The sequence below is a fragment of the Miniopterus schreibersii genome (assembly GCF_964146895.1).
Source record: "Miniopterus schreibersii genome assembly, chromosome: 1".
Classification (NCBI taxonomy): domain Eukaryota; kingdom Metazoa; phylum Chordata; class Mammalia; order Chiroptera; family Miniopteridae; genus Miniopterus; species Miniopterus schreibersii.
Genome location: NC_138101.1, coordinates 69,614,765 through 69,622,686, shown reverse-complemented (window position 1 = coordinate 69,622,686; position 7,922 = coordinate 69,614,765). Strand labels below are relative to the sequence as shown.

The 7,922-nt window shown below is 41.5% G+C and overlaps 2 pseudogenes across 2 annotated transcripts; both read left to right on the top strand.

The window, feature by feature from the left end:
- The first annotated feature begins 1,407 nt into the window (after window positions 1-1,407).
- Window positions 1,408-2,791, top strand: LOC308567357 (elongation factor 1-alpha 1 pseudogene; annotated as a pseudogene). The gene has a single exon. The product of its transcript is annotated as an elongation factor 1-alpha 1 pseudogene (transcript).
- Window positions 2,792-5,821: 3,030 nt separating this feature from the next.
- Window positions 5,822-6,300, top strand: LOC308555764 (SUMO-conjugating enzyme UBC9 pseudogene; annotated as a pseudogene). Its single transcript has one exon. The product of its transcript is annotated as an SUMO-conjugating enzyme UBC9 pseudogene (transcript).
- Window positions 6,301-7,922: the final 1,622 nt, after the last annotated feature.

Below are 7,922 nucleotides of genomic sequence, written 5' to 3'. Positions count from 1 at the left end.
GGGAAGTACCTTTTTTGATGAACATTATATTCCCCACAAGCCCAATGACCTTCTCTTCTCTATTGTCAGTTATCTTATGTAGGTGGTTGGGGGTGGGGCCTGGCTTGGGGTTGTAGGCCTGATTTTTCTGCTTTTCATTAAATCCTATGAGATATATTGAGCCCCAGAGCCTCTCTTTTGAATGTGGTATAACAGCACCTACTTGTCTCAAGTTTGACTCAAGTCAGGTCAGTGCAATTAACAAATTTAATTAATAAATTATACATTTGCATATACATGATGCCTGAATTATTCTATATATTGTTCCATGGCAAAAATTATGGACGAAAATAAGGCAGAATATCATGTTCCTGTGGTCTGTGTGGAATTCAAGCAACGGAATCATCCTGTTGCTTAATGTTCTTTCCCCGTTCTTTTTAAAAAAAATTTAAAAATTGATTTTAGAGAGATAGGAAGTGAGAGGGGGAGAGAGAGAGAGAAACATTGACCAGTTGCCTCCCATATGCACCCCGACCTATGACCTTTTGATGCATGGGACGATACTCAATCAATGGAGCCACACCAGCCAGGGCTCTCCCTGTTCTTATTACTGCCCTGGAGGGTTAGGCTGGTCCTCTGGGAGGGATTCAAAAGACTTGAATGTTTATTTGCACATTAAATACAGCGTATGTGAAGTGTTACTTTGGTAAACTGGCCCTTGAAAGAAATAAACAAATAATCCCAAACACAGAAAATCATAAAAACCTCAACCCCAAACCAAACAAAACATAAAACACTGATATTTGAATTCTTTGCCAACTTACAAGGTATAAATCCTTTCACTATGTGGATTTCAACCTGACATGAAGTCATTGAACTGGGAGTAGAGAAGAAATCCACATAATCAGCTGTTCTGAGTCCTACAAGCTGGCTGCAGTGTATGATTGAGTCTATGTGTGTTTGGCATCTGTCTACAGACTCTAGTAGAAATTATGGTGATATTGTAACCCTTATGATATATTCCACCCAAGCTATCTGTTGGAGCTACCTCTAATTAAAAAAAAAAATAAGGAAAAGTTATTTTCTGAGATGAGGCAAAATGGAATGGACCTGAAAACAGAGCAGCAGGGAAATGTTAAGACATTCTTCCTATGGGAAGCAGAGCTAAGTAACAAGGTGAGAAACTAGATTTACCAGAAAAAATGGGTGAAATTCATAGTGGTGGGTAGCCAAACACTAATGACTTTTAAAAATAGCCTGCCTACTATGTGTAAATAGTTTGCTTGTTAAGGCTGTAATTCTATTTCACTGGCCCATATTTTCAGTTAAGTTGATTAAAAACAAAAAAGGCCTATGTGACTCTTTTGCAATGGGTTTGTCACAAACATAACACAAGTGTTGTGAAAACCACACTAAATCAAAGCCAAAATGGGAAAGGAAAAAACTCATATTAACACTGTTGTCATTGGACACATAGATTCTGGCAAGTCTACCATTATTGGTCATCTGATCTACAAATGTGGTGGGATTGACAAAAGAACCATTGAAAAATTTGAGAAGGAGGCTGCTGAGATGGAGAAGGGCTCCTTCAGATGCCTGGGTCTTGGACAAACTGAAAGCTGAAAGTGAGCGTGGTATCACCATTGATATCTCCCTGTGGAAATTTGAGACCAACAAATATCATGTGACCATCATTGATGCCCCAGGACACAGAGACCTCATAAAAAACATGATTCCAGGCAGGTCTCAGGCTGACTGTGTTGTCCTGATTGTTGCTGCTGGTGTTGGTGAATTTGAAGCAGGCATCTCCAAGAATGGGCAGACCTGTGAGCATGCCCTTCTGGCTTACACACTGGGTGTGAAACAACTGATTGTTGGTGTTAACAAAATTGATTCCACTGAGCCAACCTACAGCCAGGAGAGATATGAGGAAAATGTTAAAGAAGCCAGCACCTACATTGAGAAAATTGGCTATAACCCTGACACAGTAGCATTTGTACCAATTGCTGGTTGGCGTTGCAACAACATCCTGGAACCAAATGCTAGCATGCCTGGTTTCAAAGGATGGAAAGTCACCAGTAAAGATGGAAATGCAGGGGAGCCACACTGCTTGAAGGTCTGGATCACATCCTGCCACCAACTTGTCCAACTGACAAGACCTTGCGTCTGCCCCTCCTACATGTCTAAAAAACTGGTGGTGTTGGTACTGTCCCTGTGGGTTGAGTGGAGACTGGTGTTCTCAGACCCGGCATGGTGGTCACCTTTGCTCCAGTCAATGTTACACCTGAAGTAAAGTCTGTTGAAATACACCAAGGAGCTTTGAGTGAAGCTCTTTCTGGGGACAATGTGGGCTTCAGTGCCAAGAACATGTGTGTCAGAGATGTTCGTTGTGGCAATGTGGCTGGTGACAGCAAAAATGACCCACCAATTGCAGCAGCTGGTTTCATAGGTCAAGTGGTTATCCTGAACCATTCAGGCAAAATCAGTGCCAGATATGCACCTGTGCTGGACTGTCACACAGCTCACAGTGCTTGAAAATTTGCTGAGCTGAAGGAGATTGATCATTGTTCTGGGAAAAAGCTGGAAGATTGCCCAAAGTTTTTGAAATCTAGTGATGCTGCTATTGTTGACATGGTTCCTGGCAAGCCCATGTGTGTTGAGAGCTTCTTTGAGTAGCCTCCTCTGCGTCTTTTTGATGTCCTTGACATGAGACACACAGTTGCTGTGGGTGTCATCAAGCAGTGGACAACAAGGCAGCTGGAGCAGGCAGGCAGTCACCAAGTCTGCCCAGAAAGCTCAGAAGGCTAAATGAATATTATCCCCAACACCTGCCACCCCACTCTTTTTTTTTTTATTATTGTTCAAAATATTACAGATGTCCCCTTTTATCCCCATTGACCCCTTCCACTCTGCAACCACCCCCTGCGGGACAGCCTTTCCAGCTGTCAGCACCCCGGGTGAAAGTCTCCTGTCCCTCTCCTGCGGCTGGAGACCTGCTCCACTGGACTGGCGGCTCCAGTCCCCTCTCTGGTGGTGGGAGGGCTCTCTCCCCCTTCCCAGCACCACACAGTTCAAATGCTTTCTGGGGTTCTACACAGTGCCTTATAGGAAAGCAGAGGGTCCCTTTAGGTCCCTGCTGAGTGCAGCCCTCTGGCCCCTTTCTATTTGAAAACCACCCCCTGCGGGACAGCCTTTCCTGTGGTCAGCACCTGGGGTGAAACTCTCCTGCCCCAGCTGTCACAGAATTTTGAGACCCATTAAAACAAAGTTTAATGAGAAAAAAACACACACCTATGTGAGCTAATGTTAGGTAAAAAAAAGAGAGGGTCTGTGTCTCAGGTCTGGACCTATGCACACTGGATAAAGGAGAATACAGCAGAAGGCAAGAATCTAATGCGGTTCAGAGAGCAGAACAAAGTTAGAGGGAGCCTTCAGCAGGAAAGACATGGGAGTTGCCAGAACTCTTGGGGAGGCCGTTGAACCTTTGCCTGATGTGTAATGGGGACGTTTACCAATTTTATTTTTGATAGAAACATGACCTAAGCTGACATCTAGATGTTATTTTTTCTATTGTTAAAAAAAATTGTAACCTTATTTTTATTTATTTGACCTGCCAAATATTATTTGTCACTATAATTGTTTTTGTTATTTACACACATATTTAACAGTCTTGTTTTATACACATTTTTAAAACTATTTGATGCATTAACATTCATGGCTATTACAATTTATTTGCAGATTATCAAAGTAAAATTTCTCTTTGCTTACTCAAGAACATGGTGTATGCTATCACTTGTTCAGATCTTCTTTTGTATCGCTCATGCAATTTATAAGTATTTCTTAGTAGATCTTCCATATTTCTCCTTAAACATTACTAGGTGTGACAGAGACTGCTAGTAGTTCCCTAATATCATCTCTCCCCTTCTTTCTCTGCAGTTGAAGCCCTGAGCTTCAGCTGGCACATGGCTACCCAGAATAAAAACTTCATTTTACTGCTTCCCTTGCAGATAAAACTGGCCATGTGACTAAGGTTTGGGCAATCGGATATAAGTGAAAGTGGTATGTGCAGTTGAGAGGAATGTTCTTCTCTTTCCTCTTTCTTGTGGTAAGAATGGGACACTATGGCTGGAGCAGAAAGCTGGAAGGAGCCTGGGTCTGGCTCCGTGGGTCTGCGAAACTGCTATTCTAGTCTTAGACTCCTGCCCACTGGACTTTTCACATAGAACAATAATAATTTTTCTGTCTAAGTCACTGTTTATTTGGGTTTTATGTTGCACCTAATGCTAATTTATATGCTAAACATTTTAAATCTCTTTTACTAGTATTGTAAATAAAATATTTTTCCATTATATCTTTTAATTGGTTATTATTTATATGTATAAAAATCTATTGAAATATTCACTTTGTACCTTAGTAAATGGCTGAATTTCAATATTGTTTGCAGTAGTTAGGGAGTAGGATGGAATACAGAAGAAAGGGGAAGCACTGGTTTGTGCTATAGCTTTAGCACTTGAAAGATATGGGGGACAATGTTTATTATAACAATAGTGGAGATGATTTGCATTTGTTAACTGCTGCTGAAGTTTCACAGGGAGAGAAGGACAGGTTCAGGGCAGCTGGCTACCAACTTAGGGCACATGGTATAAGCCAGAAAGCTCACAGAGCAGCATTTAAAGAGAGCCTCATCTGCAAGTAGAGGGACACCTCTGCTGAAAATTAGGCCTGAAATTTGATTATAAGACTGGCAGAGTTCCAAGAGATTGAATTCATAGCTCTAGCCAGTCTTCTATGCTGCAGTCAAAGACCTGCAATGGGGACATTTGGGTAGATGCTCTTGAGAAGCATGAACCCACAGGTTCCCGTGATTCCCCAGGCTGGCTAACCCACCTCCTTGCAAAAAGACAGCAGACTCATTGGGTGGAGGTAAAAGCCTATGTGAAACAGTTTTCTTGAAAAAGCTGTTTATTCTGCTCAGAATCTTTCACTACTTACCTTTATTTTTCTAAACCAATGAAACCAGGTCTCAGAGTTGTCTTTCCAGGGAAATACTACTTCAGAAGGCATATGGCACAGACTATGGCTCATATTTACCCCAGGAAGGAGAAAAAAATGTATGTAGATGGCTCTGGAAGATGCTGAACTAGAATGGGCAGAATATAAAGCTGAATAGGGGACACCATTGCCTTTCATCTTTTTCTCTCTTTCCATCAAACTTTCTGTTAGGCATGCTATTTGGTTTTACTTTTGGGATCTAGATTTTTGGTTGTGGAGTCAGGTGTTTATGGTGATTGGGATTTGTATAACAGGAAAGTGCACAGAAGAGATTACTCATGGATTGGAAGAGCTGTGACAGATATATCCATGAGTTGGTGGTTTCATGAGGCCAAAGCACTGTTTGTGGGGAGAAGGTGAACGGGTAAGGTGGGAGGAGAGGCAGCTGTGCTGAGAAAGCAGGGTACCTGAATGAGCGTTTTTGGAGGTACAGCAATTGTGGATGGTGACAATCTGGTTGTGCATATCTGAGTTGGAAGTGAAAAGGTTACTTGGAACCAGTAGGCCAGGGAACTGAAGGGCTGGGTTTTGATGGAACACTGATGTCCTCCAGGCAGATGGCAGGGTTTCTTTCTCATGGAGAGGGAGACTGAGCCAACAGACAAAGGCCTTCATTTCATTTATTATACTAACAGGAAAGGGGCAGAAAGTGTGATAAAATTGCATGAGCCTGAAAGAGTGAGTTTTATAGGACAGGGGTGGAAGTAGGTATGGTGTAGAAGCAAAGATACAATCCTGGGGCTCGGGAGGGAAGTCCGGAGACAGAGGAATCACTCTGCTGCCTCCGTGGCCACCCTAGGACTTTGAGTATGTCGGGGATTGCTCTCAGCAGACCCGCCCGGGAGAGGAAAGCTTGGAGAAAAGACCACCCATTTGGTTTTGTGGCTGTCCCTACAAAATACCCCGAAGGCACGATGAACCTCATGAACTGGGGGTGCGCCATTCCAGGGAAGAAAGGGGCCTCTTGGGAAGGAGGCTTGTTTAAACTACGGATGCCCTTCAAAGACGACTATCCACCCTCACCTCCAAAATGCAAATTTGAACCACCATTATTTCACCCGAACTGTGTGCCTGTCCATCTTTGAGGCAGGCAAGGACTGGAGGCCAGCCACAACAATTAAGCAGATCTTATTAAGAACACAGGAACTTCTAAATGAACCAAATATCCAAGATCCAGCTCAAGCGGAGGCCTACACAATCTACTGCCAAAACAGAGTGGGATATGAGAAAAGGGTTCCAGCACAAGCCAAGAAGTGTGCACCCTCATAAGTAGCGACCTGTGGCACCATCAAAAGGAAAGGTTTGGTTCGGCAAACACTTGTTTCCAACATTTGCAGATCTAGCCTTGCTCTATACAATTACTAGTCACCTAGGGGAGGTGGGCAGGGGCATTTTCCATTTCTGCCGCTGGTGCACAGTTCTCCACTTGCTGAATTGCCCAGTTTTTCATACAGGGTCTCTTCCTTCAGTCTTCTGTATTTTTGATTGTTATGTAGAACTTGCTTTTATTTTAATATTGATGTCAGTATTTCAACTGCTGTAAAATTATAAACTTTTATACTTCTATGAGTCCCTGAGGAGCTAGTTCCCTTTGCTGGCGGGTGCAGGTGTGCTTCCCACTGTCTGAGCCACACGTAGCATGCAGCTGGCTGTATGGAAAAGCCATCAGCCTGTCCCTTGCCCTCACGCCTCTGTCCTTCACTCTGCAGAACCCGGGTTGTGTTGCTATAAGCCTCAGATCTGAAGTCAGCCAACCTCTTGTTTCCACATCACTTCCCTTGTGTTTATATGGCATTTTGTCTGTGTTGCTGTTTAGAGTAAATAATCTGTTTATATAGATAGATATATAGATGATGATATAGATATAGATATAGATATAGATATAGATATAGATATAGATATAGATGATATAGATATAGATATAGATAGATATAGATAGATATAGATATAGATAGATATAGATATTGACATAGATAGATGATAAATAGATAGAATCCTTAGAGTTCTGAATCCACAGGAAGATAAAGGAAGAGAAAATACTATTTTCTTCCTGTCCTCTTTGGGAAGAAAAATATTTTTCTCTACACCCAGTTAGACCAGTCTGATTGTTTGTATCAATTCCTCCAAATATCCAGCAATATCATTTCTGTCAGTATGAATATAGTTTAAATGGGAAGTTGTGAGAGGTCAAAGTCATGGGGCTGCCAACCCACTGCCATTTCAAATGAAAGTTTAAGTAAAATCTTTATTACATATGTCAGCATATTATATATATTTGTCAGTGGGAAAGAATATTCAGTTTACATAAATTTTAAGAATTTATAATAATCTTCGGCTATTAATGGCTTGTGGCAAAGTGATGCCAATGTAACAAGACAATTTAATTAAAAAATTCATAACCAGTTTTTAAAAACAAATCTGGTGATTCAAAATGATTAATCTGTTGATTTTAATACTAGTTTAAAAGCAAAATTTTCTGCCTTTCCATGTTCTCCACAACAACTGTTTTATTTCTATTTTTGCCTGTTGCTCATAGAAAACAATAAACTGGAAATTCTAAGACAGACGGCTACTATTCTATTTTGTAGTTTATTTTGAAACTATGCAACCCAATACATCGGCCATCATCTGGAACTGGTTATCAGAAAATGATTTAAACTTGATGTTGAATGTGGACCCAACTGGCAAGGAAAGTGGCAGACAGTGATGAGACAACCACTGTGGAGGGGACCGCTCTCCTATGGAAGCATTTGAAGCAGTTCCTAAGATTTTTATTTTATTTTTTAGTTAAATTTTAGTCTATTAAATTTCAATTTAGTCTTTATGCTTGCTTGCATTTGTTTCCCTCCCATCAAACCTCTACATTTGCCCCATTTTCTTACCAGATCACC